A 22,636-nucleotide genomic window follows, 5' to 3' on the forward strand; every position below is an offset into this window, starting at 1 on the left:
CCCTGTCTTTTGTCAACTACATGAATATGTCTGTGATTGTAAGTGTCTAACCTTTGTTGAATCCTGCCCCCTTGGGGCATTGTAGTGTCCCCTATAGCCCCTGGTTTATGCCTGTTATGTTCCCAGTATTGTTCTCTCATTAAAAGGTATATGGTTAAGTCCCCATTGGTGGTCTGGCTCCGCTCTGTATGGGGAGAAGAGTCCCTACACCTCCCACAGTACTAGTGCACCTGCTCTGATACCTTCAATTGGAGAGGGGGTACCTCTTCGAGTACCGCCTGGGTTACAGATGTAAAAAATGAAGAAAATATCAAAAGGCATCTAAAATTAGTGCAAAGGTAATGCAGCAAGCTTGTAGAAAACCATATTTATGAATTTGAACAGGGAAAATAATGTCAAGGTACAAAAGTTCTGAAAGGAAAGACATGATAAAAACTGAAAATATGAAGGATAACAGCATTTGTACTGTGCATAACATTGAAACCAGTTTGGAAATAGTCAGGAGAGTACTAAAAGAGAGAAATAAAGAAGTGAAAAACATATATCTCCTCAGGGATTTACTAGGAAAGGGGGATTGAAAAATGTGATAAGAGTTGACAAGAGGTATTGAGGTTGAGGGAAGTTTTCTTAAGAAAAGGGATCACAGTGGTGATTTTTTGAATCAAAAGGGTGTATACTTTACAAAGGGATTTTTAACAATGTTTTTGTGCGGGGAGTAAAATAGAGGAAAAATGCAATGAGCTGAAAGTGGATCAGTAAAATAGCACTTGTCATTCATAAACAGAACAATTTCAGTTACATCATGAACTGAATGGGAGAAGAAAAGGGAAGGTAGCAAGGGGAGGAAGAAGAAGTGAATGAAAGGGATGAGTGATGTGAGATGACTTTGAAGTGGAATGTGCTACAACAGTATACTCATGGAAAAAATGCAATGAGAGAGTTGAAAGTTTTTCCTATTTATTAATAAAATAGGAACAAAGGATGGGATGGGAGATGGGTCAAATAAGATAAAAACATCAAAGGAGAAAAGGCAGCACCTTGAACAGTAGCAGCAGCACAGAAGTGAGGTGCAAGGAGGACTGAAATGATTTAATCAGAACACGTGGAGAAAAGTGTGGGTTTCAGAGTTAGAATGCACAAAATGTCAGCTCTTACTTTTCAGATCTAACTTCAGTATATTTTAAGATCCAAAGATAATAGAATCATAGGAAATTAGGGTTGGAAGGGACTTCAGGAGGTCATCTAGTTCAAACCCTTGCTCAAGGCAGGACCATCCCTAACTAGATCACCCCAGCCAAGGCTTTGTCTAGCTGGATCTTAAAAACCTCCAAGGATGGAGATTCCACAACTTCCCTGGGTAGCCTATCTCAGTGTTTTACTACCCTTGTAGTGAAAAAGTTTTTCTTAATATCTAACCTAAGCTTCCCTTGAGACCACTGCTCTTTGTTCTGCCATCTGCCACCACTGAGAACAGTCTAGCCCATTCTCTTTGGAAGCACTCTTCAGGTCATTGGCAACGTGTAGGGTGTGCACGTGGGTACACATACACCTGCTGAGCTTGGCAGTGCACCCCCTGCAAAAAGCACTACTGACACTGCCAGCGGTGCCTGCGGGTGGTCCCCGATCCCTGCTGGCCACTGCTGCCAGTGGCATCTGCTCGCCTACCGCTGATCAGCATTTGCCGCCCCACCACCAATACCACTGTGGCTGCTGCAGGGGATCCCCACTTGGCCCGCCCCTGCTGCTGACACTGCTGTGGCTGCCTGTGGGAGCTCCCCGCCACGCCCCTGCCACCAACGCTGCTGCTGTCACCACCTGCAGGCAGTCACCCCTAGCCTCAGTGGGCACGCAGCATTCATGCTTCAGGCTCTATCCCATCGCACATGGAAACATGTCTGAGCAGTAATAGAGTCCATCAATCCTGGGTAAATCTCATCATCCATCTTCAGATGCACAGTTAAGACAGTTATGAAAGACAAAAATCTTTGACTGCAAGGGACTGCTGAAGAAGAGAAGATGACAATACGTTGAAGGCTGCTATTAAATCCTCCCTCAGTCTTCTCTTCTCTAGACTAAATAAGCCCTGTTCCCTCAGCCTCTCCTCAGAAGTCACGTGTCCCAGTTCCCTCACCATTTTTGTTGCCCCTCACCATTTTGTGGCCAATGTGACTACATTATTCTGTCCTAAGTGCAGGACTTTGCACTTGTCCTTATCAGATTTCTTTTGGTCCAATCCTACTATTTCTCTAGGTCTCTCTGAACCCTACCCGTAACCTCCAGTATATCTATTACCCTCCCCAGGTTGGTATCTGCAAACTTGTTGAAGTTTCACTCCATCCCATCTTCCAGATCGTTGAAGAAGATACTGAACAAAACCGGCCTCAGAACTGACCCCTGGGGGCACTCCACTTCATACCAGCTGCCAAATAGACATCGAGTCATTAATTACTATCCTTTCAGCTTGAGAATCCCCCCAGTTTTTTTATCCACCTTACAGTCCATTCATCCAACCCTAACTTTCGTAGCTTGCTTGCAGGAATGTCATGGGAAACCATAACAAAAGCCTTGCTACAGTTAGGGGATATTATGTCTACTTGTCTCCCCACATGCACAGAGCCAGTTATCTCATCATAGAAGGCAATCAGGTTTGTCAGGCATGACATACCCTTGGTGAATCTATGCTGACTCTTCTCCAACTGTTAAGAAATTGATTTCTTGAGGACCTGTTTCATGATCTTTCCAGGGATAGAGGTGAGGTTAACCAGTCTGTAGTACCCTGGATCCTCCTTCTTCCCTTTCTTGAAGATAATGGCCAGTGGCTCTGCAGTCACATCACCCAACTCCCTCAGCACCTATGGGGCATTCCATCTGGCCCCATGGGGTTATACATATCCAGCTTTTCTAAATAGTTTCTAACCTGTTATTTTGTCACTGTTTAAGAGACTTCAACAGGCTGTGGAGCAGTCAGCAGGTGTGATGCAGCCATACAAGGTGGTCACTTGACCATGGGAGGGCTCCTGGATTGGAGGATGGGAATGGGCAGCCTCACTATAAACCCAGGCCCTCAGAACTGAGTGAGCAGTTGCTGCAGGAAGCCAGAGAGAGAACATTGCCCAGCTGGAGCTGCTGCTCCCAGAACACCAGGTAGTTAAGGGTAGGAACTATGGGGATGGAGAAGGTTCCTGGTCCTGGGAAATGACCTAAAACTACACCCTGCTAGGGTTGGATGGTGTGTTGGGATTGTCTGTGGCAGGGTGGTCCCCAGAAAATGCCACGCCAGTGCCTCCCTAGTGAAAGGTGAGTATGGGATGTTGGATAGTCTCAGACCCCATTACCTGGTGGGTTATCCTATAGAGGGGGAAGGTGAAGATCAAGGCATTGCCATCAGAGGCCTAAGATCCAAGGGGCATAAGGCCTGAGGGCCCCAGGGAGGGGGTGATATAGTAGTCCCAGTGAGGGGGTGGAGTATGGGCCCCGGTGAGGGGGGCATGTAAGTGATTGATTAGGCAGCATACAGTAGGGTCTGTGTGGCAGACCTGAAGGACTGCACATGGGTCACATAGAGTAGGGTCCATAGGAGGGGCCCAAAGGCCTGCACATAGGCTGGCCTGAGTAGACAGCAAGGCGTGTTAGGAGGGGTCCAAGAAGGCAGACCCATATGGGAGTGTGAAGGTGAGTGGTTCTGTACCTGCCCTAAATAACTTCGAGGGCCCATGCTGGGGCCAGGACCAGACTGGTTGAAGGGCCAAACTGCTCACCACAAGGGATGGCCAGGGTTAGAAGCTGGGAGTCCCAACTGGCCTATAGACAAGGCCATGGCCAGTGAGGCCACAGGTCCCAGAGGGGGCCAGAGACATGAGGGAAAAGGGCGTAGGGGGTTATGCTGCCCAGCATGAGGGCAGAGTAGACTGCTTGAGTAGGAGGGATCCAGATAGGGTCTGAATCCCACATAGTGATGCCATCTTCAAGACACTGGATGTGGTGTAGGGGTGGCACAGAGATGGGTATTACACCCTTGGCATTGGGCAGTAAAATGGGCAGCCTCCCATCTTATAAACAACTATTAATTGGTTACATCAAAGGTATGGCAGATGAGGCAGGTAGACAGACTGCCCTATTCGGTGGCCGAACCTCTGAATCCAAATTAAATCAGGGGACCAATTAAAAGGTCCAAATTAATTCAAAGCTCTCTGAATCTTCGGAAAAGATTCAAAGAGCTTTGATTATTTGGACAGTCCCTAGTGCCTGCAGCAGGGAGCTGCAGCTGGACTTGGATCTGGTAAGTAGGGGGCAGGGGAGGGGAGGCTGGGGGAGGGGACCATGGGGGGACCCCTGCCAGCCACCAACCTCTGCCTGCTCCCTCAGCCCCCTCTGACACCCACCCACTACCCCAGCCCCACCATGGCTGCCACACCCATCCTAGGTCCCAGGCCTTTAAAGAACAGCCAGGTGCTCACCCAGTGCTGCTGGGTGGTGGTGGGGGTGTGATCCCTGCTGCCTCTCACTGCCCCATGCTGCGTGGAGCCCCACAATGTCCCTCCCACCCTCTGAGGCCCCCATGGCTGCCCTTCCCATCACAGCTCTGGCCCTTTAAGAAAAAAATAGAGAAAAGCCCCAGGATTCACCACTCCTGCAGCAGCCTTGGGGCTTCTGAGGGCTCTTGCAGATCCCCGAGGTGGCGCGGGGCATGGGGGACAGGGCGGAATGCTCCCTGCTGGCAGGAATGGTGAGTCCCGGGTTTTATCATTTTTTTTCTTAAAGGGCCAGAGCCATGATAAGTGGGGCAGCCGTGGGGGATCTGAGGTGGGGGGAGGGGTTGGGGGTTTGTGGAGAGCCCCCCACACAGCATGGGGTAGTGAGGGCAGCGGGGATTACCCCTTGTCCAGCAGCACCTAGTGAGTCAGGCCTTTTTTTCCCCCAAGTGCCAGGAGCTGTGGCTGGGTGGGGGGACATCCATTGCCGGGGTGGAGAGGATGGGCCTGGCTGATTGAGAGATTTGGTAGTCCATGTCCTCTTATTTCTCTAGTGCTTCCTTTGGCAGTCCTTCAGGTCTCCTCCAGCATCAAACTGATGAAGTCCTCATGGTGGAGGATGCTTCAGAGCCTTGCCACCACCTCCTGTGGCTCTCTTGCCTGTTCCCTGACGGACACCACCAGGGGGCACCACTCACATCCCAGGCACTCTCTCACCTGGCTGTCACTGGAAAGAACCTGCAAACCACAGTGCCAGACCAGATCCAGGGTGGAAGCCTCAATGGTGAGCAGTTCTGCCTGGACAGACACCTCACAGGTGCAAGCAGAGGAAGAGCTGCAGTGGCAGTAGGTCTGGCCCTGCAACATCCTACAGCCATTTTTCTGTGGCTCTTAATCTGCTGCCTTTCTCTTCCTGCTCCTCTCTCCAAGGAGACCCTCCCTAGCAAACTCCCTGTGAGTTGGCCTGTTTCCTGCTCCTTTGTCCAAAAATGATCACTTTTCCCTGCTAACCTGCTTCCTTTCACCAATCTTACAGTGAAGAAAGGTGAGAGAGGTTCCAGGAACACTCTATAGCAAACTCCCCCTCACTCTGGGTTCTAGTTAAATGATGGATTTAAGTATTCATCTAGCTCCTCGGGTTTAGCTTCTTACACTAAATATATGTAGGTTAGTTACTCTTAATTAAAGAAAGAGCTTACCTTAAAGGCTCCCTGTGAAGGGGGCGAGAGCAAGTGAAGAATCAGTGGGGGTGAGTGGAGAGCATCGCTTCTGGACCTGTTACCTTATTAGGATTGAAGCTCCAGGAAAGGAGAAGAGCGGCAGGACACGGACTCCGGGAGAAAAGGAGAGCAGTGGGACATGGGCTCCGGGAGCGGAGGGAGAAAAGAGAGAGAAGAGAGTGAAGAAGGAGCCGTTGGGAGACCTGAGGAGCCACTGATGGTGCTCACAGCTGGGGTGAAAAGGAAAAGAGCAAGGTGTGGATCCCCAGGAGGACTCCAGGGAACATGAGACATCCTTCAGCAAGAGTAAGGAACATAAAAAGGGAAGGAGTTTTATAAGAAACTCTCCATATACATTAAAGACTGGTCCCATTTGGTCCAAGTTTACAAGTTAAAGAGAAGAAGAATTTGGTGGCTCTGATATTAATAAGGATAACGAGATTACAGGTAGATAAGATCTCTCAGAAAAAAATTGTGGAACTCTGGACCAAATAAAAGAAAAGGGAAGAATATCCCAGGGAGAGTCAGTACATTAATGTTAAGTTCAGTTTGTTTGTGGGTTAACTGTTAAACAATAGAGTCATTGGTGTAAGGAGAGTCACAAAGTTAATATTTTGGGGGAATATGTTGAATATCCCCACTCTAAAAGTGTGTGGGACTTAAAAGAATGTTATAAAAGAAAAAAAATAAAGGAAGCCAGTGATTTCAAACAGACTGTGGTTGGATATCTAACGTTGAGCTCAGTAGTATACACGCATAAGCAGATTGTCTGATGTATACATTTTGCGCATGGACCCCATTCAAAGGTTATAATAAGAGTCAGCTAAAGGAAATAACCCTCCTGATTAATAATATCTAAAATCACTATTACTAACATTAACATCAAAGACGTGGCAGGTGGGAAAGTTGGGGCATAACAACAATTCATAGAATAGCAGTAAGTGTAGACAGAGACAATTTAAGCAAAAACATGACACTTCCCTTCAAAGCGGGGGGCAGCAAACTGACCAACAAAATTTCTTGCAAACTTCCCTGTTTGCTGCCCCTATTTGCTTACTCCCTGGTCACTCAGGAGTCTCTCTTGTTACCCTCCTAGGCCTGGACTGATTCCACCCCCTTGTTAAGGCTTTTGTCAGACAGGCAGCAATCACCCAGCTAGCAGCACTCCCATCTGCTCGGGGCGGATGCCCAAACATACAGCCCACAAAACAAACGTTCAGCAAGCCAGTCACACACAAGATCAAACCACTGTATCAAAGTAACACAGACATAAGGAAAGCTGGGCAGGTTTTGAGGCAGACACTTTCATTATATGGCAGTAAGAATTAGTAAATGCAGTCTGAAGTGTCAAAATCCTTGAAATCTATGTTTCACACCAGTGGTTCTTTACCTTTTTGATCCCACAGCAACCTGGAGCTCCCCACACAGCCCCAGATCTCACCAGCCACTCGGCTATACCTTCTGCGCCTGGCCATTCCACCTCAAACCCTTCTCACAGCTTATCTCCCTCCTAGTCGTCTATGGACCATGGGATTTCCTCTTCTTTGAGGTAAAATTCTACTGGGGGTATTTTTAAAGCTGTGCTAAACCTTGCTCTGAGAATTGTATTCAATTTCAATCGGCAAGAATCTTGCTCCACCATGAATGTGTAGGCTCCAATAGGCTTCCAGACCAGAACTGAGAAAAATGTTTCCAATAAAACATGACTTTAGTAGAAACTGCCAATTCATAAAACATGAGACATTTTAGAAAAATGCATTGAATCCAGTGCCCCAAACCTGCCTTTTTCCTGATGGCTTACAGGAAGAATACAAAGCATAGACTTTAGAGCAACAAAGGATCCCCCGTCCCTGAAATTGGGTTCCCTGACAAAGGGTCCTCAAGAGGGGAACCCAAGGCCACCAGGCCCATCTCATCCACCCCACTGTGGGGAGAGGAGGTGGCCTTTGGCCTCCAACCTCCAAGTTGCTAACATCTAACATTGAAGAAAGAACCTCAGAGTGAAGCTTGCATCCTGGCCAGATGTATCTTGACTCTGATGACAGCTCTAGGATTGGTAGCTATATAATTGCTTGTATTATTCTTTTTTATCACTGTGTATTAGGTGTGTTCCAAAATGGGCTGTATTCAATTCAGAATCAGATTCAGCCTGAATTGGGGGAAGTGATTCGATTTGTTGATTCAGATCACTGTCTTGATTCAATTCATCCGAATCTGAAGCTGAAGACTCAATGCTGATTTGGAGATTCAGCAATTTGGCCATAGACCCAGCTTTAAATGTTTTGTATACATACCTTGAGGTACCAGGCACAGCTCATGAACACTGTTGCTGGGGTGGATGGAGCATTCCACAAGAGCATGGGGGGAGCCCCCATGTGCTTGGTGGTGAACCCAGAAGTGGACCGGAAGTACTTCCAGTCCACCCTGGATCCACAGCCAAGCACCTGATGGACCCCCCATGCACCCCCCTCAGCTTTGCAATTGGCTGTGGGTGCACCCCCAGCCCCAGGGGGCACCATTCGCTGAGATGGCGGGGGTCCCCTGCACGCTCCTGTGCAGACCTGGAAGTGAACCGGAAGTGCTTCTGGTCCACTTTTGGGTCCACTGCACTGTGTGCTGGGGACACCCCCATGCTCCCATGGAACGCCTCATCCACCCCAGCATCTCAGCATTCACAAGCTGCCATGTACGTTGAGGTATGTGGAAAAAACATTTAAAGCTGTGTCTATGTCCAAATCATCAAATCTCTCTGAATCTCTCCAAATCATTTTGGAGAGTTCTGATTCAATTCAGATTCTGATTCCTGATTCAATTTGGATTCAGAGATTCAGCTGCTGAAGCGGGCTGAATCTCCACTGAATCAAATCAGTGACCAAAGCTTCACACAGCCTTACTGTGTATCAATAAATTTGCCTATTATTGAATGGGATGGTCATGGTTGATCTGAGGGTTTGGAGTCCCCGTGGAACAAGGCATCTGGGTCCTAAATCCAGTGCCAACAAGTGGTGTTACCACCCTGGGCTCTAGATCCATGCAGAAACAGTGGGGCTAATACCATTATAGGTGCTCTGGCAGCCATGGCAACAAGGCTTGTGGTCCAGATTCAGCCTGTGAAGCTCACAAGAAGCACCCCCCTTGACCAGATGACCCAACACTGTGGGCTGGATATGGCCCACTGGCCAACTGTTTTACACCTCTGGGCTAGAGGATAAGAAACCCTCTGCTCCCCCTTTTTCATGCAGATGGGGAAGGACACCCATAGATATGATTCATTTGCATAAATTGCTTATCCAGAATCTCAGAAGCTCCAGTTAGGAAGGAACTCTCTGTTGTCATTTATTGGGGAACAGCATGCTGGAAAGCAGATAATTTACATGTACTCGCTACCCAGAATTCCTCCAGTGACAGTTTGGGAATCTTCACACCTGCACACACTGTCAGCATTGATTGTGCAGTGAACCTGACCTGAAACAAGTACTCTTGTCTTGTTAAAGGGATGCTCCAGGGTACTGTGCTCTGGTTTCTTTACACTGAGGATTCTTGACTGCTGAGAGCACTATCTGACAGGAAAGAATAAGAGGCAGCTCTTGGCTGAAGAAGAGCTATGTAAATTCTGATAAAATCAGTCCTACCCAGGCAATCAATAAAGTTGAAATCACTATCATTGGAGAAGATTCAGGGTGGGATCAGATAGACCTTCCCAAGGGCCTGTTGGATATGGACCCTCTAGACACTTGGGCTATGCCATTCAAAATGTAAGTGGTATTTACTGAATGGACAAAAAGGTAAGTTCCTATTTATGCCACCTTCACATCAGAAGGTGGGGAGCAAAACAAATGGCTTACTGTCAAAGCTGTCATCGGGGACAGTGTCAGTAATTAGATATATTGTTGTTGGCTATAGTTTCCCAAGTTGATGCCTTGTTTCCTTTTTGTTGTTTCAGATCTAGACTCAGTACTTGTAAGTGAAGAAATACTACTTATCAAAAACATCAAATAAAGTATTTATATCTCAGAAATTTTGGGTGGAGACTAGTCCTATTGGTATGAGCTACTTTTAGGGGGAGTCTCCCTATTTGAACTGGTAAGTTAGTCATTTTGGGGATTGTCTAAGGTGTCCAGACTATTATGGGATGGTGTGATACTCCAGCCTTACTTATTAGATTCTACATGGGATTTTCCCTGCACACTGTTTGTAATGTCATTGAGTATAACACAAACATCTCAGTCTACAATACTTTGAGTAAAGAGCTTATTTTCCTGTAAAAGATGCATAAAGCAAACATTTCTAATGTTTTCCCCTTGTTGCAAACTGATTATTCTAGCTGCAGCCCCCATTTTCACAACACAGAAAATATTCAAAAAGCCTTGACCATTTATGACCACCCTTCCAAATGGCTCTAGGCTTTTTAATTTGTTTATGTGGCATTCATTTATTCATAAATCTGTCTTGCACAATATTTCATCTAATCATTAGAAATTCTTTTGAGCAAGTCTTTATTCTCTCTGGCCTAGAAGAAGGATTTTTACTGAACCATCTTCTCCAGAAGGAGGGAGATCATTAATCTGTTAGAAATGAAGCTGTAAGAGTAAACAAAATCATTAAGAAAGTATGTGGAATCAGGACACATTTATCATCCAGAAAGCACCATATCCAGACTAAAAGTATGGGTTTTGGTCTGTATTGCCATCTGTATTGATCAGTCCCCAACCCCATGGACACTAATAAGGAAAGAAATTGTCCCTAATAGTTGTTTACATGAGGGAATTCTTTCAGAAAGGTTAATGGTTTTGTTTTTCCTCTGATCTGGCTTCCATTACCTTTGTAAATTATTATTTCCAGAGACAAATTGTAATGTAAGGAAATAACGGACATTGATGGAGTAATATTTATTTGATTGCCATTTCAAAGTGGGAGTGAACATTTAAGAAAGTAAAATTGGTGCCTGAAAACTTGAGATTCAGAGCCATATAAGAGAGACCTGTTTGTGAGAGCACCATAGAAAGGAACAGTAGTTTTCAGGCTCAGATTGGATGAAGAGTGGTAAATATTCCACTTTTTTACTTCCCAGCTAATCCATTTTCAGTCTGCCAATGTAATATGCAGCTATGTTTAGTATATTGTGAAAGCAGAACAGCATAAGATATCAATTTGGGATCTTCCATGTTTTACCTCCCAAGGCTAATTTACAGGGGGAAATGCAACTTACTGTGAGCAAGAGGGACAGATTTAAACTCCATCAATTCAACAAAGCTAGAAGTTAGGAATTGTCTCCAATGATGAGTAAAGTGGGAGAAGAAGCACAATACTGACCTTAAAAATAGGAGGACAGCTAAACAGGGATTAATTCTGCTCCATTGAAATTAAAGGTAAAACTATTGTTGATTTCACTGGAGCAGGACAAAGCCTGAATTAACCACACCTCCTCTTACAGTTTTTAAGATATGCTTTCTCTTAGATGACTAGAAGAAAAAAGCAGGAGTAGAATATTAAATCATTGTAGTTTCAGTGGATCCAAGACTGTGATCCTCAACCTTCTGTCCAACTGGTTTTTTTGCAACTATCTAGTTAGTCTAATAAAAGGTAACACTTTTAGCATGCTGACAGCTTTTGCTTTTGGAGCAACACAGCTACAAACCTTATCCCTATCCAACTGTTTAGATATTTGTGGGCCTGCGGCATCCATGTATTCCACACTCATTTCCGTATATCTACACTCTAATTAAATAAAGCAACTGAATACTGCTTCTATTATAACTGCACACTTATTCAGTTAAGTCAGGAAAATTCTTGGTTGTCCTTCACAGGTGAGGATAACCACATCCAGCAGGGGGGTGGCGGAAGGAGAGAGAGAAAAGAAATGGGAAAGAAACAGAGAGTGAGAGGAGAGAAAAGGAGAAAAAAAGGAAAAAAGAAAGACAGGAAAAAGAAAGGAGGGAGGTGTCCAAGATGTTCATTTTGTGAAGTGCTGTTTTGAAGCATCTCTACTGAGATGTCAGTTTGTTCAGCTTGACTCATGCTTCTCTGTCAAGGTTGTGCCCAATGGGGGACTCATTTGGTGCTCATATAAAATGCTATAGGAGTAGGTTTGACCTTTTTCAGTGGTTGGCTCACTCTGTCGCTGCCCATAGGTTTGGTTCAACATTCCCATTCTCTTGGGGCAGCAAGCTGCTGGGAAGAGATGGCCTCCACCTCTCTCCACTGGGGAGGAGGCTCTTCTCAGCCAGACTGGCTGACCTGCTCCACTGGGCTTTAAACTAAGCCCACTGCGGGACGGGGGGGACTACCGCCACTGCTGGCCCACTAAGCAACCCTTGCAAAGCCATCAGGCCAAGGCACTTAAGGGAACCCACCCCTTCCCTAGCCCTGGTACAATCTGTGGGCAAGGCAAGAGCTCCCAAGGGGACACTTGCCTGCCTGTACACAAATGCCAGGAGCTTGGGAAATAAGCAGGAGGAACTCATCCTCCTGTTTAACACGAATAATTATGATGTCATAGGGATAACAGAGACCTGGTGGGACTCCACCCATGACTGGACCACGGGTATAGATGGCTATACCCTGTACAGGAGAGATCGAGTAGATAAAAGGGGTGGGGATGTAGCTCTCTATATTAAGGAAAGCTACACATCCCTGAAAGCTGATATTGGTGACTGGGGTGGATGGTTGGAGACCCTCTGGGTTAAAATCCATGGGGAACATGGCACAGGGGACACAATGGTGGGAGTCTACTACAGACTTCCCACCCAAAGTAAAGAGCTTGACTAGGAGTTCACCCGGGAACTGGCTGAGGCTGTATGCTCCAGGACCATGGTTGTCATGGGTGACTTCAACTACTCAGACATCTTGTGGGAAAAATCCAAGCGGCCGCAAAGCTTCCTATCATGCGTGGATGACCTCTACCTGACTCAAGAAGTCTACAGGCCAATGAGAGGTAAAGCACTGCTTGACCTGGTACTGGCAACTGGGGATCGCCTAATCAGTGACCTAGTGATCGATGGGAAACTGGGTGACAGTGACCATGAGCTGATCACTTTCACCATCTGCCATAAAGCTGGCAAGTCAGTCAGCAACACTGAAGTCGTTAATTTCAGGAAATCTGACTTTGATAAGCTCAGGAGGCTTGTCAGTGAGGCCCCAAGGGACCATGACCCCAGGGGGAGGGGAGTTCAGGAAAAGTGGTTGCTCCTCAAGGCAGTGATCCTCAATGCACAAGCTAATTCTATTCCATCTCAGAGGAAAGGCAGCAAGAGGGCACAGCAGCCCCCCTGGCACTCCAGGGATCCAGCAGACCTCCTGAGGCTAAAAAGAAAGGCCTACAAAGGATGGAGGATGGGATTCAACTCCAAGGAGGAATATTCTGCACTGGTCTGGTCCTGCAGGAAGCAAACCAGGAAAGCCAAGGCTGCAACTGAACTTCAACTAGCTTTGAGTATCAAGGACAATAAAAAGTCCTTCTTCAGATACGTGGGGAGCCAGAGGAAAAGCAAGGGCAACATTGGACCCCTGCTAAACTAGATGGGACATCTGACAACTGACACCCAGGAAAAAGCCAACCTATTAAATGGGTACTTTGCGTCAGTCTTTCACCAGTCCCATGGGACGCCCCTGCCCACTATGGGACAGTGAGGTCCGGGTGAGGGAGATCCGCTGCCCTCCATCAATGCTGAGCTTATGAAGGAACATCTTGAGAGGCTAGATAACTTCACGTCAGCCAACCCTGCCAGTTTACTCCCCAGGGTGCTCAAGGAGCTGGAAAACATCATAGCTCAGCCCCTGGCATGGATCTTCGGGAACTTCTCATTTTCTGGTGAAGTGCCTGAAGATTGGAAGAAGGCCAATGTGGGGCCTATCTTCAAGAAAGGGAGGAAAGTAGATCTGGCAAACTACAGGTTTCATCAGTCTGACTTCTATCCCGAGGAAGGTATTAGAAAAGCTTATTAAAGAGGCTGTCCTTAATGGACTGGCTGACGCTAACATCCTGAGGGATAGCCAGCACAGGTTTGTTGTGGGTAGGTCTTGCTTGACGAATTTCATTTCCTTTTATGACCAGGTGACCTATCACCTGGACAAGGGGGAAGAGATTGATGTCATATATCTTGACTTCAAAAAAGCCTTTGATCTGGTATCCCATGATCACCTCTTGGAAAAACTGGCCAATTGTGGCCTTGGGTCCACCATGATCTGCTGGCTGGGAAATTGGCTCCGTGGCTGGACCCAGAGGGTGGTAATTGATAGAAGTCAATCGTCATGGTGCCCTGTGACCAGAGGGGTCCCCCAAGGCTCTGTCCTTGGACCCATATTGTTCAACATCTTCATTAATGATGTGGATACTGGAGTCAGAAGCAGACTGGCCAAGTTCACCAATAACACCAAACTCTGGGGCAAAGCATCCACACCTGAAGACAGGAGGGCAATTCAGGCTGTCCTGGACAGGCTCAAGAAATGGGTGGATGAGAACCTGATGGTGTTTAACACCGAAAAATACAAGGTTCTTCACCTTAGGAAAAACCTGCAGCACTGTTATAGGCTCGGCAGTGCTATGCTGGCTAGTACTATGGAAGAAAGAGACTTGGGGTCATCAGTGACCACAAGATGAACATGAGCCTTCAGTGTGATGCTGTGGGTAGTAAAGCAAGCAAACCCTGGCTTGCATCCATAGATGCTTCTCGAGCAAATCCCAGGACATCATTCTCCCATTGTACTCAGCCTTGGTGAGGCTGCAGCTGGAGTACTGCTTCCAGTTTTGGGCCCCACAATTAAAAAAGGATGTAGAGAAGTGTGGGAGAGTCCAGAAAAGAGCCATGCGCATGATCAGAGGTCAGGATAACAGACCTTACAATGACAGGCTGAGAGCTATGGGGCTCTTTAGCTTGGAAAAGCACAGGCTCGGGGTGATCTGATGGCCACCTATAAGTTTATCAGGGGTGACCACCAGGATCTGGGGGACATTTGTTCACCAGAGCACCCCAAGGGATGATGATGTCAAATGGTTAAAACTACCGCAAGACCATTTCAGGCTGGACATAAGGAAGAATTTCCTTACTGTTCGAGCCCCCAAGGTCTGGAATAGCCTGCCATCGGAGGTGGTTCAAGCACCTACATTGAACACCTTCAAGAGTAAATTGGATGCTTATCTGGCTGGGATCCTATGACCTCAGCTGAATTCTAGGCCCTCGGGCAGGGGGCTGGACTTGATGATCTTCCGAGGTCCCTTCCGGTCTTAATGTCTATGAAATCTATGAAATCTTCCAGGAGTTTCTGGGCTTCTTGTATAAATGGTTTATGACTTTTGACCCTGTTAAGGCTCCATCTATTTGGGTATTCAATTAACAATTGATGGAGCAGGTGATTTTTGTCATCTCTTGTAGGGGTGTGCGAAGCAGGCTCTATTGAATTTGGATATGGACCATTGATTCGGATCACTGTCCCTGATTTGATTCAGGTGAATCCAAATTTGAAGATTTGATGCTGAATCAGAGAATCAGTGATTCAGACATAGACAGAGCTTTGGAAGTTTTTCCGTCATACCCTGAGGTATCAAGTGTGGCTCATGATTTCTGTGATGCTGGGGTGCATGGAGTGTCCTAAAGCGGGGAGGGGGTGCCCTCCATATGGTTAGCGGCAAACTTGGAAGTGGACCGGAAGTATACTTCCAGTCAAATTCTGGGACTGCCAGGGAGCATGTGATGGGGCCCCCTGTGCCCCCCTAGCTCAGTGATCAGCCACAGAAGGATCCTGAGTGCCCCCCTGCTCGGACCCAGGCACACACCCTCTGCATGCTCCCTGGTGGACCTGGAAGTGGACCAGAAGTGATTCTGGTCTACTTCTGGATCTGCTACTGAGTGCACTGGGGATCCCCCCCATGTTTCTTTGAGATACTCCATGCGCCTCAGCATCGCAGCAGTCACAAATCCCTGTTACCTAGAGGTATGTAGAAAAAACATTTAAAGCTGTCTCTATGTCCAAATCTTTGAATCTTTCTGAATCTCTCTGAATTGATTTGGAGGGTTTCAATTTGATTCAGAGAGACTAAAGGGTCCTCTGATTTGATTCAGATTTGGAGATTCGGCCACTGAATTGGGCCAAATCTCCACCGACTCGAATTGGGGACTGAAGCTTCACACAGCCCTAATCTCTTGCCTCTACTGCCAGTAAAGATAGGGTCTGTCTTCTTATATCACTAAGTCTAATGCCTCAGAGTACAGGAAGTACATTGTGTATATAAGTTATACTGCCTGTTGTAAGTTACAGCACAGTGTTTAGTACAGTGTCAAACTTTTTAAGGCACAGACAAAAGTGACATTTTTTGCATGCTCTACAGCAGGGATGGGGAATGTCCCACCCATGGACCAAATGCAGTCATTGGAGACTTCATTTCCCAACCACCTCTGCCCACATAGCTTGTACTGATCTCCATGGAGACCTCAGCCTCAGGCATGCCAGCAGCATGCATGGCAGAGCAGTGCAGGGGGTTGCTTTAATGCTGCTGGGCTCATGTGGTTTGGGCAGTTTGCTCCAGAGCCAGGGTAGAGCCATGATCTATAGCCTGCATCCTCTGGGATTTGGCAAGCATGCAGGGGATCATGGCTTTGCCTTGGCTCCAGACAGGCTGTCCTACTGCAAGTAGCCATGGCAGAGCCGCAGTCCCCTGCATGCGTGCTCCTGCCTGGAGCATGCAGGCTACAGACTGCAGCTCTGCCTTGCCTCTGGAGCAAGCTGCCCCCACCACAAGATCCCAGCAGCTCCAGAGCAGCCCCCTGCTCTGCTCTGCCATGCAGACTGCTGGTGTGGCTGAGGCTGGGGTCTCCAGGGAGATTGGCACAAGCCATGTGGGCAGGGGTGGCTAGGAAATGGATTCCCCACTGACTGGATATGGCCAGCACCCCGGAGTTTCCCCATCCCTGCTCTACAGCCATGACCAAACATGTGTGCATGGCTAGCCCTTTTCTAATCAGGTAACAGATTAAAGCACTCTGCTTTACAGTGCCATAGGGTGGGGCCAGGCTGACGCAAGCACCAGCTCAGCCCCACCCCCAGGGCTGTCAGTAGAGAGGGGGTGAAAGGAGCAGCAGTATCTGGGGGGCTGTAATGCTCAGCCTGAGCTTGAGTGGGGTGGTGGAACAGACCTTCACCTCACAGCCCCAGCCAACTGCCCTGGCTGGGGTGTTGGGGGAAGTTGGGCCAGGCGCCTGAGGCATGGGGTCTCTGTTGCACTCCCCACCTCTCCAGCTCCAGCCAGGCCTCTTGAGAGTGGCAGCAGTAGCTGCCAGGCAAGCTGAGCCTGAGCTGGAGGGAGGAGGGGGGGTGGAACAGAGCTTATGCAGCCCCCCCCACCAGTACCCCAGCTGGGGTAGCTGGTGGAGGCCACAAGGCAAGGGGCTCCATTCTACCTCCCACCACCCCAACTCAGGCTGGGCATAGTAGCCTTACATCTGCTGCTGCTTGCTTCACTCCCTCTCTGCTGACATCCCCAGAGCTGGCAGGGGGTGGGTCAGGGTTGGGTAGAGGGGTGGTCCTGGCCAGTCCCCAAACCTTCTGGCCAGGACAGCTAGTGCAGGAAGGCCTGATTCCCTCCTGACCCAACAGGTCTTTTGGGTTGAGGGGGTGCTCTAACTCATGGTGCTTTGTGTAAAGTACCATGAGTTAGAGCAGAGCCCTGAACATCTATCAGTGCTTTGAGTGTGACAATTCTGGACCATACAGGAGCACAATGTTCTGTTGGGGTATATACCATTGCAAGTGTGGTGGCTGTGAGCACTTTCAAGCTAGCACCCCATGTCATGCTGGCTAAATATCTTAAAGAAGCTACCCATGACTTTACTCTAGAGATGTCTGATTATCTGGACTGTCTCTAATTTGTCCACAGCTTTCTGAAAGTGTGGTATCCAAAAACTTGGCACTGTACTCAAGGGTTAGGTTTCATCAGTGCTGAATAAAGTAGAAAAATCACCCACTAGGACATAAGACACTTCTGATAGTGTCATGTATCATAGGACATATAGGACATATGACACTTCTGATAATACATCCAACTGTTTTCCTCTTTTTGTAACAATATTATACTGTTAACTTATATTCAGCTTGTGATTCACTTTTACCTCCAGCTCTTTTCCTCCAGTACTGAAGCCTGGCCAGTTAGTCTCCATTTTGTATTAGTACATTTGAGTGTTTATTGCTAAGCACACTTTCGCCCAAAAATCACGACCTTGATGTGATGGAGAGACATGTGTACTATAAATGACTTTCAGAGCAATGCTTTCTGGAGGTTTATATTCCTGGTAGGGTCACTCATGATGGCAAGGTTGAGAGTGAGGCTTCTAGACTAACAGTGATTAAAAAATAAAAACAAAAGTCTTTAACAACAGAGCAGGCGGATGAAGAAAGAACATTTCACAATGGCTGGAAATGCAGAGGAAGGCTGCAATGGAATAGAAACCTCCAGTTCACTAGCTCCAGTTCACTTCCTTGCCAGCAGATTAAGGTTTCTTTCCTATGAAATAGCATGTTATGGCTGATGCACAATGGCATACCCACATTAAAAGCAGACATATGCAGGTAGCTTCCTGTAATAGCAAGTCCTAAGGCAATGGGTAAGTGGCAACAGGGAAAGGTACTAATGATTACCAGAAGCCCCTAGTCACAGACCTACCTGGAGGTGATGATTTTATGATGGATGTTTTGTACTTGGAACTGAGACAGATGTGCAATTCGGCAGTTGCAATCATAACTGCAGGACAATGGGCAATGTGTTTTTCCCAATAAAGCAGATTAGCAGTGGTGGGACATGCCTTTGTTCAGCAACATCTATTTTTACCCTTAGGTTCCTCTTGTATGATGGACACCATGAATTTAACCTATTCCTTATTCAGCATTTATCTAACCTAGATTCGATATAATTAAATTGACAGAGGCCAGGGGATGTTTTTTAATACCCTTGCTTAGTTAGCTGAGCTCTTTTAAAATACTCATTCCAACTATCTTTCAGTTTCTTTAAGGAAAAAGAAATAATTACTCTCTCTAGGGCATTTTTTGTTGTTGTTAAACAATTAATTTACAATATACAGCACAGTTACCTTAAAAATAGAACATTTATGGTAGGTGGACTGTTTTGCTAATTGACTTTACTGCACTTATACTATGGAGAAGTGGTATTTACAGGGAATAGCTTTCACAATTGGATGAGACAAGACTTCCCCCTCTTAACTGTGGTTATGAGAATCTATCATGTCTGTGACCATTTTCAAAAGGCCATTGCAGATGATTACTAAGTAGTTAGAGTGGTCATCTGATCCCTCCTTTAAGTTCTTTGAGAATTTGTAGAATTTGGACTACTCTAGTGCCTCTTACTACATTGCTAAACTGACAAAAGAAATGCCATTATTTAATTTTTCTATTTTATTGAACAAGTTTTACTTCCTAAAGCTCTCCTGCTGAAGAAACAGAGGGCATATGCCATCATCTTCCTTTTCCCAATGCCTTTTCCAAAATGCCTTCAAACCAGATAGTTCATCACTGATCAGCTTTTGATGAATATTTCCCACTCCTCCTATTTCATATAGTACAAAAATGAAATACTCTCCCCTGAACTAATCTCCATAAAATACTGTAAATAGGGTATTTATCAAAAGAGTAATCAAAACCCTGCTCACCTCCAGAAGCATGAGTGCTCTTAACAGAGCTACTATTCTGATGTGCTGGAATGGCAGGCAACGTGATGAATGTGCCAACAAAACATTCACATAATAAGTTTCCCAGAGCAGATGGAGAGCCAGGGTATGATGTAGTTATATGAAGTTTAGATTCCCCAATTTTCAGGGATGGAAACCAAAGCAATTGAGTTGATATGCAGCAGTCACTCAAGCCCCAGCTTGGTTTGAGGCCATGCCAGTTTCATAATTGCTTTTACCAAATAAGAGAGAAGAAACTCATAGGAAGGACCCCCTAGAATTGAACACAAAACAGTTTTTAATTCATATTTTTCTTTTCCAGCTTCCATGCAAACAGAAGACTTTGAACTTTGATAAGAAAACTCTAAGGGGTGTATATTCTGGTGACTCAGCAGTTCTGAAGGTTATCTGCTAACGCATCCTTGAGGGATGTGGTAGAGGCTGAACTTTCTCTGATTATTTGAATTTTAGGGAGGCATCTCTTGTGTGCATCTTCAGTGCTGATTCACAGATCTCATACTTTCTCTTTCTGCAAACATAGCACATTTACGTATGTTTAAAGATACCATCTGATATCATCACCCCAGATCTGAGCCAGACCTTAGCTGTTATAAATTAGGAGAGTTTGAAGAGATGTAATGGAACCATGCCAATTTACAGGAGCTGAAAGTTTGCCTCTTTATTATTTCTTTCTCCAGTTGCATGGATCCTGGGTTCAAGTAGAGAACTCTTCTGGAAATTCTGACTTGGAATATTTGAACTCGCTCTCAGCTACAAATTACCACTGGTGTCAACTCCAGTGCCATTTTTGGGAACATTTCTTTATTTCTGTTTTGAAATCATGTAAGAGAATGGCTACAGCTCTTAGGGGAGAGCCATTATTATTATGGATAGTTAACTATATTTTTCCTTCTCTTAGGTCTATCACAGTGTTTATGCTCTGAAAAACCTCAGGATGCAAATATATTTATATGCCCACTTAGACACAAATTACCAGTTTTATGGTGAAACACCACTGCATTTTTATAACATTTAACTTACTATGTTTATAACCTCTCTATTAAGACTAAAACGTGAAACAAACATGATAAAGGAAATATAATGGTGCTTAATGGATCGTGTACCTGTTTTAACATGTCTCCTTCCCTCCCACCCTAAAGTATCCCATCCTTCTGGTTTTCCTGAAGGGCAGAACCAGAAGGGTGACTTTCGCTCACAAAATGGTATTACAAAGTCTATCACCAAATACCTATCTTTCTTTTAGGAGAATCACTATTGGTCAGCCCACTGTACATATGCGACCTCATGTATTGTCTTTCAGCTTAACTGAACAGGAGCTAATGCATCTCCTCTCCTGATACATAGCCTGGTCTACAGAAAAATACAACACAATGCAATTTAGCATACAATTGCCTACCTTTTATTCAGTTAATTAGTTACACTTACCTCCCACTTTAATACTCATCAGGCCCATGGCAAGAAGACTGCTGTGGCCAGCTATTGACACATTAATACACACTGGATCTTTCAAAACAGACAGGTTTCTTTTCTCTTTGATCACATATGATGGTCAGGGAAAAGGCTCCATCTTCACCTTCTGTGGGGAGTTCTGTAAGTTGCCCCAAGTAATCTTTTTGCCATTTAATACAGCCACACTAACACAGGGAAAGCAGGGAGAAGGTAGGTCAGAGTAACGCCTTATAGACTAATTCAGAGAGGAATATGCTTTTATAACCAACAGCTTACTTCATTAGATGATATGCAGTGGGAGTGTTTGCATTTAATCTCCATTGACTGTTGTAAGCTTCCACAGCACAGACTTACATTTGCACAAATGTGAATCTTCACTCTTCATTTCCTAGTTCAGAAGTTTGACTTTTGCTGAGATTGCCTGTGAGCAGTTTTAACTCTGTGTTAACAAAGTTTTTTTTTCATTGAATCATTAATGCAGTGAAGTTCCTAATGTGTTCAGGCCAGGGCAGAATTTTATAGCACTGAAAAATGAAAAATAATGGTATGAGACCATTTTTTTTTCAGTTGATTGAAGATACTTTAGAACTCAGCAAGGAAAGACCAGGAAGATGCATCAGTCCTCTCTCCTGCTTAGAGATGGTGACTCAAGATGGCGGGGGAACATTTGGCAGTTCTTTGTAAGAGCCATTTCTGGTTATGAGCTTGCAGCAGGTGTTAGATGAACTTACTAGTACTATACTATCAATCCAGTGGTTCCTGAAACAATTTATTTGCTAATAATTATACCTGCCAAAGTCCAACTGTGGCTAAAGCACAGAGCTGTGTTATTTTTTAACTAGTAGAGAAGTTTACAAGCTTATTTCAAATCCATCTAATGGTGGTAAAAACCTATAACTTCAAACATAGCCTGAAAATAGAAATAACAAGTCAGTTGCATTGTGCGTAGCTGCTACTATTTGGGAGAAAATGCAGAATACATTATTTTAATTAACAGCCTTCTGTTTGTGAGTTGTCTGAAGACTGTGAAATTCTCAGAGATACTCAACATTCAGCATTAATTGCATGTTTTAAATTATAGTTCTTGGTCTATAGCACATGAACATCCCATTGCAAACATCTAGATTTGTGCTGACATGGCACTATCTGGTATTATTTCAGTTCCATCATTAGTTGACTTCTGTAATTGACCAAATAGCAAAAACTAAGAGTTGTATATTTTTATAAAAATGTCAGAATTTGTCTATATTCAAGTTTAATTGTTCCATTTTTGCAAGTATATGCCTTCAAAGTCCTGGTGTTTAGAATATTTGCAGAGAGGAGGTACAGAATGAGTATGAATAGGGTCGAAATTAATGTATTAAAATGGTCAACCAAATATTTAGCAATTTCCTTTAAGTGCTCACGCCACTGTAACCAGGAGCTGATCACTTGTCCCATCATGCACACCAGCTTTAAAAGTTGTGCAGTTTTGATATCTAACACATAAAGAATGATCATGTTATCATTAACTAGATATAGAATAGAAGCAGATAAAGGCACAACCAAGATCAGGGCCCTGCCATGGATGTGTAAACATACATAGTATGCAATTATCCCTTTCTGGAAAACAAACAATAGACCAAAAGAAGAACATGGTTTCCATTTTACAAACAGGGAAGCAAAGCAGAGAAAAAGTGATGGTAGAATCACAGAGGAAGTCTGTGGCAGTGGTACAAATTCCCTTTTCCCAGTGCAGTGCCATACCTGTAAGACAACCATTCTTCTTTCCACCTCTGCTCTTTCAGTTTATATCTTTAACCCA

This window comes from Crocodylus siamensis, chromosome 4 (assembly GCF_052110815.1).
Source record: "Crocodylus siamensis isolate JL-2025a chromosome 4, ASM5211081v1, whole genome shotgun sequence".
Lineage (NCBI taxonomy): Eukaryota > Metazoa > Chordata > Crocodylia > Crocodylidae > Crocodylus > Crocodylus siamensis.